Here is a 17461-nt window from a genome sequence, read left to right on the forward strand (position 1 = left end):
AGCTTTTCTTGGGTTTATCAGGAGTCATGCTTGCCAGTGGATGTAGAAGAACTCACAAGCTCTGGAGATCTCTATTCTAGTCCTTGCTTTGCAGGTGGGCTCGTAGGTCTTTTTGAGCCAGTCACCTCTTCCATGCCTTTCCATATCTGTTAATAAAATTAATGAGACTTACTCCTTTCATGAAGTACTGTTTGAACAGTGTTATGCAAGATCTGTCATTATCACTATTTACAACATTTTTTCCAAAAGTACCATGGTAATATTTTAAATCATTTGACTAGAAAAGATGAGAATAGCTGAACTGAAACAGAATATCTTGACTTTGAGAAGAACACATTCTTTAGAGGACAAAAAGAACAGATTTGAATGTCAACAGGATGTTCCACATGTTCAAAACTTTTTAGTCTTGAAGAAAGCTTTCATCTGCTTCTCATCCCTTAGTTTTTCAAGGAGGTTTCCTTTGTTTTGAACCACTTATCTATTGCTACAAGACTTTACCTTTGTACTGAAAAGATTCTTCCACCCTTGCAGATAGACTAATATTTAAAAGGCTCAAGTGATTGGCAGCTTTATGCTTTTTATATAAACTAATCTCCTGACATACCCTGATTTAAGTACAGTTTTCCCTGGCCTGCATCTTCACACTGCTTGCAATATCCTCCTTGATCTAAGTGAATGCAAAGTGAAGATAATTCAACTTTCTGTTCAGAACAACGGCAACATTTTAGTTATGTTCCTCTTCAGTCTGTTCTGCTGCCAAAAAAGTAAAATTGAAGGTCAAAGAGCACATAGAAAGAATTCTACTTTTTTTTGCTTACCTCTTCAGACTTCCCGGAAGTCACCATATCTTCTTGAGATACACACGTATTAGGCAGAGTGTGGGAAATGGGAATATGCAGGCCACAGAGGGTGCAAAGTGGTAGATCAGAAAAAATAAATACTTATTGCACATCCTTTTGCCTTTCTGTAATGTGGTTCTGGAATTTCTCAATGAACTTTGCAAATTTATTCAGTGTTACGTCACATAATTAAAATACCTTTTCTTCCAAAGTTTTCTCACAGTGCCAGATCTCAGTCTAGAACTGTGCTCCTGCTCTTTAATCCTACTACATGACTCTTCTATCAACAGCTTTGTCTTTAGCAAGTCTGTTTGCTTTATTTATAGATAAAGGAAACCCTAAATGCTGTAAAATACTGAAACAATTCTAGACCAAAATTTTGAGATACACACAGTTTTTGTGCTATGCTTTAATCTGAGTCGGTCTGATTGTATGTAGATTTTGATGCAGTTTCACTTCTTGCTGATATAGATCATACATTTGTAATCTTAGGTAAAACTAATGGTAAATAATTACAAACTTTTTGAAGCAGCAAAATTCTGCTGGATTTAATGCCTCTCATGTCCTCAAGTTTCTCTTCTCCGTGATATAAAGATAATATTCTTGTGTGATATCTGGTTTCAGAAAATAGAAGAGTTGAATACTTTATTATATTACAGTTCTGTGATACTTTCACTGTACTATTGAACCAATCATATTCACCACCAGTATTCATTTTATATGAAAAACTGAAATGTCCCATGAGTAAGTTCTGAGACCTTTTATGTGGTTACTGTTGCTAAGGAAACCACATCCTTGATATCCATGTGTCCAACATGTCAGTCTCATTTTGCATCTAGCTATCCATGAGCCAACACTGCAGTATGGAGTACAAAAAAACCCAACAAAATATCAAAACTAAAAAAAGAGAGAGAGGTGAAATACAAAATACAAAAAAATAAGCTGAAAACTGTTTCCTATCAAAATGTATTTGCACACCTGTTGGAGTTAATTCTGAGTCCTTCCATGTTACGTCTGCCTTGATTTTGATAGACAACAGTTGCTTGCAATAGGCTGAAAAACAGTCTGTATAAGCTGCAATAAAGGTTTCCCATAAAACAGCAAACTATATTCTGTGCTAATCATCATCAGGCAGGAAGCTGGTCCTTTCTGAAGTTCCAGTGAGGAAGATCAAGTCCAAATAGCCATTCTTGAAAATATACTTCATACAATATTCCACAGCACCGAAAATAAATGATTGGCACTACAACAGAAACACAATGCTTTCTTTCATTTAAAATCCTTAATAAGCTTTAAACAAACTTTTTTTTAAATGGATTTATGTACTCATCATCATATTTACTAAACTTATAATGCAGCATGCTGAATTTTAATATACTGTAGCAACTTTTTATCTGAAAGTCTAATAATGTTGTTCTCATGACAGCCTAAATGCTTTGGAAGCGTAAGACCACTTAGTTTCTCAGAGGGTCAAGATGCAGATTTTTGGGTACCCTGCTCCTTGAAATTCCAAGAGCACTGGGTGACTAATAGGCATTTGCACTTTAAAAATCTCATTATTTTTTCAGATGTACTTACACTGACCAATGTGTCAAAGCAGTGTGTCAAAGACAACAGAACGAGCTCTAAAGAATCTACTGTATCTAAAAGCACAGTTAGGTGCTATGAAGGAATACAGCATAGCTGTGTCTGCCTAGCCTATCCCTATGCCTAGCACAATTCCTTTCTGAAGCAGTTGTTTATATATATTTTTTTAAAAAAATATATATAAAATATAAAGAATTTTTGGCCTGTATTGCCTACTTTTATTATCCTATGCTGTTTGGGTCTTTAGGGTCAAATATTGAGTAAGATCTGTGTTGTGCCAGTTTTCAGTTGGATTGTTAATATGGGTACGTGCTTCAAATCCTCATTTAGGGTCAGAGCACCATAGGAAAATTCAGTTTGGAAGAGACCTCAGAAGGGTTCTACCCCAACCTTTAGCTCACAGCAGGGCCAACTCTGATGTGAAGTGAGGTTGCTCAAGGCTGGTTGTGTCTCACTATGTCATGAAAACCTCCAAGGATGGAGCTCGGAGGCTGCTTTCCAGGTAGCTTATTTTATTACTTTACTGTATTCATGGTGAAAATGCTTTTCCTTATCTCTTCTCTTGTTCCAGTTTAGGTCCTTGCCTCTCATCTTCCAACCAATGTGCTGCTGCGAAGAATCTGGATTAGTCTTCTTGATTACTACCCCATAGGTACACAGTGGGCTGCTGGTAGGGCTGCTGAAACTACATATTCTCCACAATGGACAAGTCCAGCTCTCTTAGTCATTTTGCATGGGACAAGTGCTCCAGAATCTTAATGTCTTTCCTGTGCTATGGGGCCCAAAACTGCACACACTGCTCTATATGGCTGAAATATTTTTAAGTGGTTACATAAATCTTAGGATTTAGAAATTAATAACCAAAAATCACAGTAGCATTTCTCTCTCATTCTTTCACTCTTATGTGGTGCTGTAGGTCTGCCTAATAATTAATTTAGGGATCAGAAAAAATTCCTTCTCTATTACTGCTAGCTGGTCTGAAGTGACATGGAAAAAAGAAGATCTGGAATCCATCTGTGGTAACCCTCTTTGAGTGAAAATGGCATAAGAATGCAAATTTAAGCTGAAAACTAAAGGGGTAGCTCGCAGAGACTGATCACAGGTCTACCAAGGCAGGAACTTCTAACTTGGCACCAGACTCCAAACAAATGCTTGGCATATTGCCATTAGCTGTAGTTTACTATGCCCCTCCTTCAGTGGTAAACTAATGAAATTAAGGTCCATCAATTAAATCTCTCTCTGTGGCTCTTGTTCATTCATCTGCATATCGTGTTCAACCCTTTCCTAGGATGTGCAGTTAGCCTGAGTGCTAGCAGGCTCTGAAGCCAAAGACATTAAGCATGGTTGTTATCATGGCTGGGCTTCGCAAACAAAGATTTGGGAAAGGCTCTATCCACATTTGTTACAAGTGCGCTTGTGGCTAATAAGGCCAATACGAGATAGACATATCCGATTGCAAAAGGCACAGCAGAAGGACTCCTTAGGTGGTAGATTCTGCAAGACACAGTTCTTTCTGCATTGTCTTTTCTCCTCGAGAGTGATCCTGTGTGCATTCTCAAAGGAAGCAGTAGGGTTATAGATGGTGTGTCTCCAGGCCTCCCAATTTGATCAATATGGCCAAGACTGAGATGTTGTTTCAGGGAGTTCTTGTATCTTTTCTTCTGAGCTCCTCTCTTGCAGCAAGTTCACCATAAAGCAAGATCTTAGGGAGGCGGTGGTCCTTCATCCTGGAGACGTGCCCTGCCCATCGCAGCTGTGTTCTCAGTAACATGGCCTCAATACTTGTGACTGCTGCTTGTTCTAGAACAGATGCATTGGTCACATAATCTGATCAGTGGATGTTTAGGATTGTACGGAGGCAGCGTTGATGGAAGTGTTCTAAGAGTTGCAGGTGGTGGCGGTAGATGACCCATGATTCAGAACCATATAAAAGAGTAGACAGCACTATGGCTCTGTAAACACTGATCTTGGTACTTTTCTTCAAGTGTTTATTACACCGTACTCTTTTATGGAGTTTTCCGAAAGCACTATATGCCTTTGCTAACCTGTTTTCTATCTCTCCGTCAATCTTACCATCCGAGGAGATGAGGCTACCTAGGTAATTAAACTGCTGGACTGATTTGAGCTCTGATTGGCCAATGGTGATATGGGGATGATGTGGTGCTGGTTGATAGAGAACTTCCGTCTTCTTTAAGCTGCCTTCCAGCCCAAAGAGCTCAGCAGCATCTGCAAAGCAGGATGTTAAACGTTGCAGAGCTGCTTCTGTGTGGGCAACAAGGGCGGCATCATCAGCATAAAGCAGCTCCCGGACAAGATGGTTTTAAGGTCTTAGTGTGGGCCTTCAGTCGCCTTAGGTTGAATAGGTTTCCATCAGTACGGTATTGAATGTAGACACCATCCTGATCATCGAGGTCTGCCATGGCCCTTTGGAGCATCATGCTGAAAAAGACTGTGAATAGAGTTGGTGCAAGAATGCAGCTTTGTTTCACATCATTGGTTATTAGAAAGGGCTCAGAAAGTGCATTGCCATATCTGACTTGGCCCTGCTGATCCTCATGGAGTGAGATGATCATTTTAAGGAACTTGGGGGGACATCCTAAACGTTCCAAACTCTGCCATAGACCTTTTCTGCTCACAGTATCAAACGCCTTGGTGAGATCAACAAAGGTTATAAAGATAAAGAGACCTTTATTCTGTTCCCTACACTTCTCTTGCAGTTGTCTGAGAACAAATACTATGTCTGTGGTACTTCTGTTGGCTCTGAAACCACATTGGCTTTCAGGTAGAATTCCTTCTGCTATAGCGGGTATTAATCCGTTCAAGAGTATTCTTGCCAGAATTTTGCCAGCAATGGAGAGCAGAGTAATACCACGATAATATGAACAGTCTGATTTAATTCCTTTCTTTTTATACAAAATGATGATGACTGCATCTCGAAGGTCTGATGGTAGTTCGCCTAGTTCCCAACAGCGCCCCACAAACTCGTGAAATTTAGCATGGAGTGCAAGGCCCCCATCTTTCCAGATTTCAGGTGGAATTCCATCAACCCCAACTGCCTTGCCAATTTTCACCTGCTGTATGGCCTTAAGAGTTTCTCCCAAAGTGGGGGCAATATCCAATTCATTCTTCACCAGTTGTTGTGAGATGGACTGAATTGCTGAGTCTCAAACTACACAATTGGTACTGAAGAGAGTCTGAAAGTGTTCAGACCAACGAGTCAGAATGGAGGTTTTATCTGTTAGAAGCGTTTGACCATCAGCGCTGAGTGGAGGGCTTTGGACCTGGTATGTAGGCCCCTATGCTGTTTTCAAAGCCTCATAGAATCCTTTGCGATCACTTTTATCTGCACATAATTGAGTTTTTTTCTGCTAGATTGATCCACCACTCATTCTGGATGTCACAGAGTTTCTGTTGGAGCTTGTTGCATGCAAGACGAAAGGCTGCTTTTCTTACATGACAGGATGGCAGTGCAAGGTGTGCTTGATGAGCAGTTCTCTTCTTCCTCAACAATTCCTGGATATCTTGATTGTTTTCATCAGTCCTTGTTCTTCTTGAAGGAGAACCCTAAGGATTCTTCAGAGGACTGCTGGATGCTGGTTTTAATATGGTGCCAGAGTGTTTCTGGAGAGGAATCTATAGAATCTATAGAATGATTTTCGAGCCTAGTTTGAAGATTTGCCTGGAATCTGTCTCTCACTGTGGTTGATTGGAGATTGTTAACTTCGAGTCTCCTCCTTGGGATACCACCCCTTTTAGGTTTGAACTTAAGATTGAAGTTAAGTTTACAATGCACAAGCCGATGGTCTGTTTGGCATTCTGCACTAGGCATCATGCAGGTATGGTGGACATGGAGAACATCTCTCCATCGCACCATGACACAATCAATGAGATGCCAATGCTTAGATCTAGGATGCATCCAGGTTGTCTTCGGGCTATTTTTCTGTTGAAAGATAATATTAGTGATGGTGAGCTGTTGCTCCGCACAGAATTCTAGCAGAAGGCGACCATTATCATTGCAGTTTCCAACACCATGCTTGCCTAATACTCCTTTCCAAGATTCAAAGGTCTTTCCTACTCTGGTGTTGAAATCACCAAGGATAATGGTCTTATCATCTGCAGGAACCTTTTGGGTAAGGTGGCGCAGGTCAGTGTAAAATTTATCTTTTTTGGCAGGGTCAGCTAGGAGAGTTAGGGCATATATACTAAAGAGGATAACATGTTGCTTGTTGTGTAGTGGAAGGCGTAGGGAGATAATGCGGTCAGAATGACCAGTCGGCAGATTTTCGAGTTTAGGAACAATAGAGTTTTTGATCATGAAGCCAACTCCTGAGAGATGCTTTTCAGTTCTGGGTTTACCTGACCAAAAGGGTGTGTAACTGGCACCATGTTCTCTGAGGCTGCCTTCCTCGTGAAGGCGAATTTCACTGACAGCAGCTATGTCGATGTTGAGACGTGATAGTTCGTGGGTGATTAGGACACTCAGGGCATCCACTATTCGCAGAATCAAGCATGGTTCTGATGTTCCAGCATGCTAGAGTTAATTTAGGTACACCTTTGGAGGCAGGTGTATGCCTTTGTCTCTTGATCTTTGTGTGACCACATTAGTAGAAGATGTCGTTGGCCTGCAGTTAACCAACTGGGTGAAATGTGGAGATGAGCTTTGTTTAGGCCACCTTTTCTAGGCCCCTCTCCGAGTGGAGCAAGCAGTGCTCTCCTTGTAAAGGCTGCTTGGACATTCAGGGTGCTGCCCCAAGAGACTGTCATCTCCGGTCAGTCTCAAATGACCAATATCCTGAACCGCCTGCATGGAGGGTTGGGTCTGCGGCTTCCAGTGCAACTTTCACCTACCGTTTCAATCCTTACCTGTCGCTACAGGGCTTTGTGAATGTGGGTAAAGCCTTCAAGCCTGGGCAATGGATTTTTTAGGTGAGATGCAGTATGCACGGAACTGGGCCCACCCTTTAATCCTAAAATTCATCTGCCAGGGCCGAGTGAGCTTGGACAGTGGCAGTGAGGTCCTCAGGACATAGGTTTGATTAGAGTGACCTTCTCTTAGATGGATGGCCTTATGGGGCTAAGCGAGCTCCATCTGCCCGGGTTTGGGATTAGAGCTGTCCTTCTCGTAGGATGACTGCCAGAAGGCTAGAGGGCTCATCCTGCCCATGGATATATTGTGTCTGACCCTGCGGTTTTGACCTATCTGGCATGGGAGACCCTGTCGAGGCATGTACCATCAACAGCATAGCTCGCAACTGCAAAGAGGTACACAGACTTCTTTCCACTAAAGCGGATTAGGGCAAGCCATTTACCCCCCTACTTTTCTGCCACCAATCTCAGGGAAATACCCAGGAACATCCCTTTGTCCTGACCATCCATTCAGGACACAGTAAATATATCCAAGACATACCGAACCTGGGCAGTAGCCTCAGGTGAGCCAAAAATAAATCGTTCCAGCCCCTGCACCCACCTGGGGCATGGGTATTTCCCAAGGCCCCAGCCTGGCTGAGACCCCCCCAACCCCCCAGATGAACCCACTATCCACCCTGACCTTATCATCCCCCCCTCATGTTACCACATATCTTCCCACGCACTGCTCACACGCAACACACCATACACTCCATAAGGGACTGCCCTGCCCGGCCTCCTGCCAGCCCGAGGACCCCCACAGCCCACCCGACATCCCACCCCTCCCTCAAACCGGACTACCAAACCTCTGTGTGCTCCAAGGTTCTCCCTCTTCTCTCCCACGAGGGCGCAGTCCTTGCTGGCAAAGCTCCCCCTTTGGGGCCAGGTGCCCAGGGGCTGCGCCGGGGGGGGCCAGGCGCTCACGGTGCATGCCGGGGGGGCTGGGCACCCACGGTGCATGCCCTAAGCATGAATGTTATACATGTAAGCAGATAACAAAGAAAGGAACAATAGGTAGAACAACAGCACAGAACTGAATGTGCTAATGTCAAAGTACTGACAGGAGGTCAGACTAAGTAAATATGGAAATAATATGGCTGTACGGAAAATTGCATAGTTATTAATTTCTTAAATTTGAAGGGCTTTGTTTTTTGGTTCTTATACCATTTGCTAGGTCATGCAGCACTATTTCTGGAAGCAAACTAGTGTACTCTTGATTTGGTTGAATATAGTAATTCCTAGGTTCCTATGTGAGGTGGTTGCCTAACACACCTCTCCTAAAAGTTTGTGTGCTTTAATTGGTTAGTATCTATCCATACTTCAAGAGCATACATTTATCAGAGGCAGTGTTAAAATACAGTTTCTTTCCCTGGTTGCACAACGAGGTGCACAGTGGTGCTTTACTATGTGACTAGGACTCCTAGGCATTATGATATTATAAATTATAGACCACAATAGAAAGGGCTTTAATGGTACACTTTGCATAATCTTAGTTAAGTGAACATGAATTGAAATGGCTTTTAATTTTACAAGCACAGTCTTTGTTGACATGATCTCTATTGTATGAATCATTCAGTTATGCAATGTTTCAGTTAACTTGTTTCTTTTTTCCCCTCTCAACACCTTCAGAATGCATTCTTCTCCCAAGATTTTTTGAAAACTTGTTTTCTCTTTTCAGCATGTATTTATGTGAAACCTTTTTCCATCATACTTATGCAGGGGTTATATCTGAAGTGAATGATGTCAGCATATTCCCGGAGATTAGTACAACCTTCAAACTAAAGCAACTGCAGATGCTTAGCCCCAAGTTCCTTACAGGTTTTGCATTACTAAAATAGATTGTACAGGAACAAGGACTGTTGAATAAGGAGTGGAGAAAGGTCTCCAGTGTCAGAAAAATGTTAATACATGGCCAAATGGTCAAAAAATGGATTATATTATAGTAGCAGAAAAGTTGTTTTCCATTACAAACACAGGAAGGTTAGGAAAATAAATTCATCTGCTCTTAGAGTCTTGGAAACTATGTGCTAAGACTAAATTGTTTCTCTTTTTCGAGTTTGCCTTGAAATGTTGGATGAACATAAAAATCTCTTATCCTATATGCAAGGTGTTGGAAAATGTCCTCTGGAGAAAAAATGACATGGTATGGCAAACAGATGAGTAATAATGTTTTCATCTCAGCTGATGTTTCTTGCATCGGTTCCTATATCAGCAAAGGTTTCATTTTGAATATAAGACTTGGATAAAGCATTTCAACAGTGTCTAGTTACAAACATCATGTTTCCTTTCATATTTTATGTTAAAACTACAGATTTCTTTTGCTTCTCAGAAAATCCATAAAATAATCACAGACCTTGCCCCATTAAGTAAATCCTTTCTGAGAGCTAAATGTGAATATTTTTTTTCCCACAGTTTTAAGTGAAACTAAACCCCATGTCCCACTTTTAAATAAGGTCTTTGTAAGCTCTTTGGGATACTTTACAAGTTGTGAAAAAAATTGGGGAGCCAGTGGTTTTGGTTTCATTCCAACTGGAATGCCTAGTGACCATCTGCCAATTGAATTCAATCCAGCACTCCTCCAGTAGTAAAATAATCAATAGCAGTAGAAGTAATAGCTGAGTATCAAATTGAATAATGGCTTGTAGTCTAACCTGATGACATCAGTATTCAATAATTCTTGAACCTTTCAACTCAGACTGAAGTTTTCAAACTTCTACTTTTGGCCAATATGCGTTGGGCTTTTTTTCAGGTTTTTTTTTATTTGTTTGACTTTGCCTGTAGTTTTTCTTAGTTCTTTTCCAAAGTTTGAAGGAGAAAAAAGTTTAGGCTTTTCAAGTATGTAAAAATCGAGGAAAGACACTCTTGACGGTAAACAATTATCATCACATTTTTTTATAATCATTCTACAGCCAAAACAGCTGGGGGATGAAAGTTTAAATTTAGCAGGAAAACAGCACTAAGGAGAAGTGCTTTTGAGTGTTCTGGAGAAAATTGATTTTGATGTGATTTAGTTATAGACTTTTGAAACTCCATGTACTGAGCATGTAACACTAGTCTCTCATTAAGTTTCACAGGTACATTCTTCAATGGAGAATTACATTAGTTTAGATGCAAAAGTTTCACCTCGGGACATATTTACTTTACATAATCTCACTGAAAACCTCTCAGCCCTCTGCAGTGGGGTATTCTCCAGGAATAAACATTCATATCAGATAAATGTGATTTTTTACTCCAGAACGAAAATAAAATAATCCAGAGGCCAAAATATTGCTGCTAATTCATGTTCTGATTTCAAGTTGACTGTAATGTGTTACTTTTGTGCCTATTACTCAGACAATAAAATAGTGTGCTTCACTTCTTTATTTGGGGTTTCAATCTTCTCAAAAGCTATAGTTTTCAGCCATGCAGTTTATGCTTTGAAAGTTGTAATATTTTTGTCTTTTAAGACATATCATTCTCTGACTCCTGAAGTGTTCTCTTACGTAAAACAGATTGCTTGAAGGCACATAGATGACTTTAAATATTTCTGCACTTCACAGTGAATTGCTCATTCACCTGAGTGTTTAACTGTGTCAGTGTATTCAACATTATCATATTTAATTGGATGGTTCAACAAGATAATATGCCAGTGCACACAGAATTCAATGTATTATTGGCTCACAATAAATAAGGCAACTCTCAAATAAAACACAGGGGATTTAGCAAGAAGAAATTATGTATAATTGAGAGAAACATGATTGCATTGATGGTTTGCTAAAGGTTGATAACCTATCAATTCTTACAAATTTAAAAATCTGTAAATTTGTAAAAATAGTGTCACGAAAGAGAATGCATTTAAATACCATAATTAGGACAGACAACTGCAGTCTCCATCGTTGGTGATCCATTTCATACTCTGAGTTACATATGCAGAACATTTAAACTGACTCATTTGTTCTCTAAAGGTCCAAAGTTTTATAATTTAAAGCCATTGATCTCACTTCTTAAAGGTCCTCCTTGAAGGAGGATGCTGGTGTCAGCAACACAGCTATTTCTGTTTTCCAAAGCAATCTGCAGTCACTGATTGCCCTGATGTAAGACCAATGTTGAGCCAAAACCAAGAAAAAGGGATGCTAAGAAATGATGCTAACAGAAACAATTCCTCATCACTCCGTGAAACTTTTGCAAAAATAGGCTATCAACATTACTCATAGATATCACTAGATCCATCGAAAATAAAGCATAGTCTGTCATAGTCTTTAGGCAAATAAAATTTTGCTTAGGCTATACAAAAACAGGTTCTTTAACTTAGATGAGCAGTAAAACTGTAACCAGGATGTTTAAGAAATTATTCCCTTTTCCATCCTTTCTACTGCACAAATGGATCATGTTTGTTCTCAGTTAAAAAAAAAGGCAAAGGAAGAAGAATTTTTCAGCTAAACACCAAGCTATCCTGAAATCAGAGATGCTGCTTTTTGTCTTTGAGGTAGAGTTTTAGGTGTCTCATTCTGCTTATCATCCACTACTCACTCCCCAGTAATATTATTGCTGCCGTGATGCACTAGGATTTTTTTTCCTTAATAGGTTGCTGAAATGAGTAAATGGCGTCTGCATCAGGTGTATTATCAGAGTTGTGGAGATATGACAGTCCAAAGCATGAGTAAAGTGTCCGCAAAAATACTGCAATGGTATCACATGCATAAAGTACTAGGTTTGTGTATTTGATTTTCTGGCACAAAAAAGATTGGGGATTTTTTGGAAAATAGTTTTTTTGAAAGCCTTTTTTTGTCTCAAAAGACAACTGAGAGAAAATTCTCAATAAAAGCCAAAAATAAGACATATAATGTAATAAAATTGAGTATATGCCTGTAAAAGCTCAGGGTTGCAGCCACAGATAAGTGTACAGTGATGTTCATGTCATACTTTTTCCTCTATAAAGTGTTCATTTTATACCATTGTTTTTTGAATAGAAGGTGTTTTAAAAATAAAATTTATTGCATATACAGACTAGAATAAGACACACTAGGACACGAATTGGTAGACTGTTAATATACTTCTTAGTCAGTCAAAGGCTCAAAAAAAAATGTATGTGAGTTGTGTAGCATAGGATACTGATGGGCACTGAGTTTACTGCTCTGTTCTCTGTACACTCTGGGTGCCACATGTAAATAAGTCTACTGCAGACATGAGTGTTTATACACTATGCCATGTCATCTATGTCAGCCATGCTGTGAACTCTCTCTGTATGCGTACATACATGTAGGTATGTTCAGAGAGGAATACTTCAGCTCTTAAAACTTGCTGGAACATTTCAAACGAAACCACTTCTGACTACTTATCAGCAAACTTTATTGATCTCTACAAAATATTTACTGACGTTTAGATTTGCCTTTTACACTATATGTCATGGACAAGTTCCTTCAAACAGTATATTTAACACAGTCACATCCAGCATCTTGCTACTGAAGTTCACCCTAATTCCATTTCGTTTCACAGGTCAGAATGTTGAATTGACTTACCTTTTCAGATTTGACCACATCATATCTACTTCTGTTTAATAAATTCATTTTGTGCAACTGCATCTGAAATTCTATGCATCAGAGAAATATTTTGGAGACTTTTTTTCCTACTTTACTCAAGAAAAAGAAGCAATTGTTGCATTGTTATATTCTAGGTTAAGCTACACATCTATACAATTCCGAAATTTTTTTTTCTTTTTATATTTTCTTTCAACAGAAGACACTGGAAGGAAATTTCTAACTATCAAAGAAGCAAGATTTTGAAACAACTTTTTGAGGGAACAAGGAAAAAAATTAGTCACCTTTAAAAAAGATTTATAATCAGCCTAAATTAAGGAGTATTAATCTTGCAATAAAAGAAGACAAAATGCATTGACATAAGAACTTCTTTTATACATGTTCCTGCTGTGGCTCATCTAATAGTCATGTATTAAGATTTCTATCATGCTCAAAATCGACTACAAAACTTGTATTTTTATGATACAGTTTTTCTAAAACAGGTACCTTTAGCACTTACATGTTCTATTGGTAATTTATCTGTAAACCATGAAAACCTTTACCCTCTTTTCCATCATTTTCTTTTATTCTTCCTGCATTTATCTGTTTAAATAAGTAATTTCATATGTATTTGAAATATATATAGGTATGGATACTGTATTAGTTGGAATCATGACTCAAAATTTTTCAGTAATAGATCCAAAATGATGTAGTACCCTGTCCCAATCAAGTTAAATCCTGATATAAGGGCTATCTTCTGCTTCTCTATCTGACTTATTATTAGTCACTTGTATCATCATTTAGAATATTCAAAAATTAGCAGTGAGAATTCAGTTCAGTGACTTGGATTATCATTAACTAGTCAGATGGATACATGACTAAAAATCTGTCACAGCCATTTTAACCAGTAAATTTCTCAGTTTTTCATTCATCTGATATAAGTAGTCTGGGAGATCTCGGAGGTGATTTGGAGATACCATGTAAACAAATATAAATCTTCATATTATGTCATAGTGTTCACAACCTCTTTATCAGCATTTTTTAAATAATCCTCTACCCTAAGGTCTTAAAAATAGATTAAAAAACTTTGGAGGATTGGAATAAGTAGAATTTTAGCTTAGAAGATCAGCTGATGAGGTTTTTTTCTTCTTTAGCAGCTACAGTCCTTCTGTATTGAAAACTGAGATATTGGGAAAAATGGGATATATGGTAGCAGCGTTTTGCCTGTTCTTTCCCAAATGCTGTCCTGGGTGTGTCTGAAACATGTTTGGGTCTATAGCTGAGATCAGAAGATGCACTGAAAGGTGGAAACACTTTATATGTATTTGTATAGAGATGTTCCAGGCAGTCCCCACACTGTGGCTCATTCAAGAAATTAAATAAAAATAGGTGAGAGAAGGAAGGGAGGGGAATAAAATCAACTTCAGAATCTAGGATTAGATGTGATTGATCATTGCTTTTGGTAGTTCGCTGGGAATTTTTGATGTTTTGTAGTAAATTAATAAATAAACAACCCACTATCTCTCAAACTGAAATTTGGCAGAAGGCAGTTAGTCTGGATCAATTAATGTCAGAAAACAAAACTCATACAGTAATGAAACACCTTTTAAAAGAACACTTAGTATGTGTATCTTAAGCTTTTAAACAAGTCAAGAATTTCTGAGGTTAAACAGGTCTGATACCACCTTATTTTAATTGAATGCATTATATTTTTAATATACATTATAGATTACAAGTTCTCCTCTACTTAGTTTGTACTGGTTTTGTCTCTGAAGCAGGACTTGCAGACTAGCTGCTCTGAGCTACAGACCAGAGCTGTAGTGAGAGGTGCAACTACAGTTGCTTAAGCAATTTTTTAAAAACCTGTTATATAACAAGTTTACCCTTGGCAAGTAAGAGACATTTAAAGAGGTGAATGAAGTGGTCAAAACAGGTCAAAGACAGTAACTCCAAAATTATTTTTTCTCCATTACCGAATTGGACACCACCACCAGCGCTGGATGAAAAGCAACTCTAGATCACTTTGGTGTTCATATTTTCCAATATCAATATAAGAAGGGTAGGCAAGAAAAATTGCAGAGTGAATCTTTAGACCAGGTTTCTGCTGGTGCAACATCACAGAATCAGCTAGTGTGAAGACAACAGATCTTGACTCAAAGTAGTGTATACAATCTACATTTTAAGTATGCCCAAATAATACGTGGATAGACACAATACACGTACATATGCTAACATATTCACTTCAATACAAATAAAGTACATAGTATATAGGTTAGACATTTTTAAGACCAAAGATATTTAGAGGTTTATATTAGCATACTCATCCTGTTGGGACTATCGGGAGGCAGAATTTGAAGTAAAGAGTGCATGCAGAGATTTGGATTCGTGGAAGAAACCCTGCATCCACCATAGAAAATATACATCATTAAGAATTCTGTCACTATGTATTAACAACATGTGGACATCTCCCTTTGATCAGCAGCCTGAGTGCAAATCACCCTCATATCAAGGTTTTAAGCAATGCAAGTCTATGCTCCCTGCCTCTAAAAGAATGTTTCAGTCACTGCAAATTAAATGGAAGATTAAAACTAACTTTTGTGGCTACGCAGTAATAGAAAATCTATTTAGGTTATTTTACACCTCTATAGGAGAGGGTGACAAGACTCAAGTTAAGGAAGGAGCACAGCGATTGTACAAAAGGAAGAAGTTTCCCATCTAAAATGCCTGGCTCTTTTAAGATGTGGCTTTCTGGCTTTTGAATGTCATTCCAGCACTGTTTTTCCTCTCTTGCTAGAGGATTGTCAAAGTGATGTCATGCAGAATCATTTCAGTTCTTGAAAAATGCCCTCCCTGTAACATTTTATCTCTTCCAAATGACACTTATTCTTAACAACTCACTGAAATATTTATCCACTTGAGACTAAGATTATACCCTATGAAATTAAGGCTCTTTTGAAATCCTACCTCTTCCAAATCAACATGTGCTACAACCAGAAAAAAAAGAAATTTGAGCGTAAGCCAAAGGAGCAACACTGGAAGGCCAAATCAGAGGACCTACACATACAATACAAAGCTTGATTAAGTATTTAGCACTTTCTTGAACTTCATGTTACCCAGGGCACTTTATGTGTCTTTTCTATTGGTCTCCCATCTTCCAATCTATGTCTTTGTATTTTTGTTTTTCTCCATTACAAATGCCATTTTTTATAATATATGATCTGTATTAACAAACCAACAAAGCAGCCTCTACAGTTAATACATTTTTCTTTATCTGTTAATCTTTTCAATGGTGTAAGTTATATAGATACTACAAGAACATTTACAGTAGCTCAGGCATTGCAGACACATGCACATAAGTGTATAGAGAGAGCCACACATACTAGTCAGACATTCAGAAAAATGAGTAATGCAGACTTATTGTTGCACGTCTCATATCGGGCTTCTTATCTGCATTATAACAGCTCAAGACACATGCCCAAAGATGCTCAGAAACTCAGGCTCCTTTCACATTTTCAGGGCTTGTAGTTTGATGAATTTGCTCTTTTAGTCCCCTGAACTCCTTTGACAACTGGAACACTAATGTTGTTCAAGCTTTGTATGTCTGAACAAATTTTTTTTCCCCGGGAAGGTCAGACTTAACCTATGACGTCAATGGAAAATGGAAATTTCCTAAACATGTTTGCCAAGAGTGGCTGTTGAAAGATATTTTAATTAAAAAAAAATAATCAGGTAGTGGTACTCATCCACCCATATTTGGGAAAATCTGTCATAATTGCCCTAGATGACCAATTTAGGTACAAAGGAGATGTTTTAAAGAAATTTTATCTTTCAGAAATTACTATTCTTTTGCTCTCATATGCCGATCATTCACTTTTATTGTGTTGTTGAACTGATTATCTTCAGTTTCTGATAGGCCAAAGTAGAATACAAATCTATTACTTGCTCTCTAAGATTCTCTGGGTGGGCTTTATCTCGTTTATTGTCAATCATCCCAAAGTTGGTATGTGCTCCCATCAAAGCTCAGAGAGGATGGCACTCTACCCAGTAGCTTATGGTTACGCACTGCAGTCCAGCCTACATTGTGTATAGTTGAGGTTAGGGGCAGTGAATCTGCAACTCCACATTGTGCAAACAGGACTGTCATGTGGAGATTTGGATATCATTCAATTTTCTTGCCTTAGAAGTATCCAGAAGCAAAAAACCCTAGTCATCAGGTTTCCAAACCATGGAGATTATATATTTCATTTCCAGGTTCTGGACTGTTCTCCCTGACACCCGTATATTCCCCAAAAGCCTCAGGTTTCACAAAAAATTAGGTTCTATTCCAAAGTGTGATTTTGTTGTCTATATTAATCATGTTACAAAGCCATTTTATTACTGTCCCAGGATCATTTCCAGCCTATAGACATTACTTCTCCTGGGGATGCCAAGACGCTCATACGTTTGTCTTTTATTTCTCACCTGGGTTATTGTAATTCATTACTTGCTGGTTCACTTGTCACTTTTTGTTTTAGTTGCTTACAGCTGGTGCAAAATTTGGCAGCTTGATTGTTTATGAGATTTCTAATTACATTACTGCAATAATGAAATAGTTTCACTAGCCACTTGTGAAACAGCAGATTGCTTTTAAGAGTT

General features: G+C 38.6%; 1 long non-coding RNA gene across 3 annotated transcripts in view; it reads left to right on the forward strand.

Annotated features, from left to right (window-relative positions):
- Positions 1 to 13199, forward strand: part of LOC135411829 (uncharacterized) — a 13821-nt gene extending 622 nt beyond the window's left edge. Inside the window, exons 2-5 of one of the 3 annotated variants that reach the window (XR_010429339.1) lie at positions 2757 to 3078; positions 11712 to 11796; positions 11895 to 12021; positions 13047 to 13199. This is a non-coding gene — a long non-coding RNA (uncharacterized LOC135411829). The remainder of the gene's footprint in view (positions 1 to 2756; positions 3079 to 11711; positions 11797 to 11894; positions 12022 to 13046) is intronic. The other 2 variants (XR_010429340.1, XR_010429338.1) reach the window with 2 other exon arrangements.
- The last annotated feature ends 4262 nt before the right edge of the window (positions 13200 to 17461 follow it).

This window comes from Pseudopipra pipra, chromosome 3 (assembly GCF_036250125.1).
Source record: "Pseudopipra pipra isolate bDixPip1 chromosome 3, bDixPip1.hap1, whole genome shotgun sequence".
NCBI lineage: Eukaryota > Metazoa > Chordata > Aves > Passeriformes > Pipridae > Pseudopipra > Pseudopipra pipra.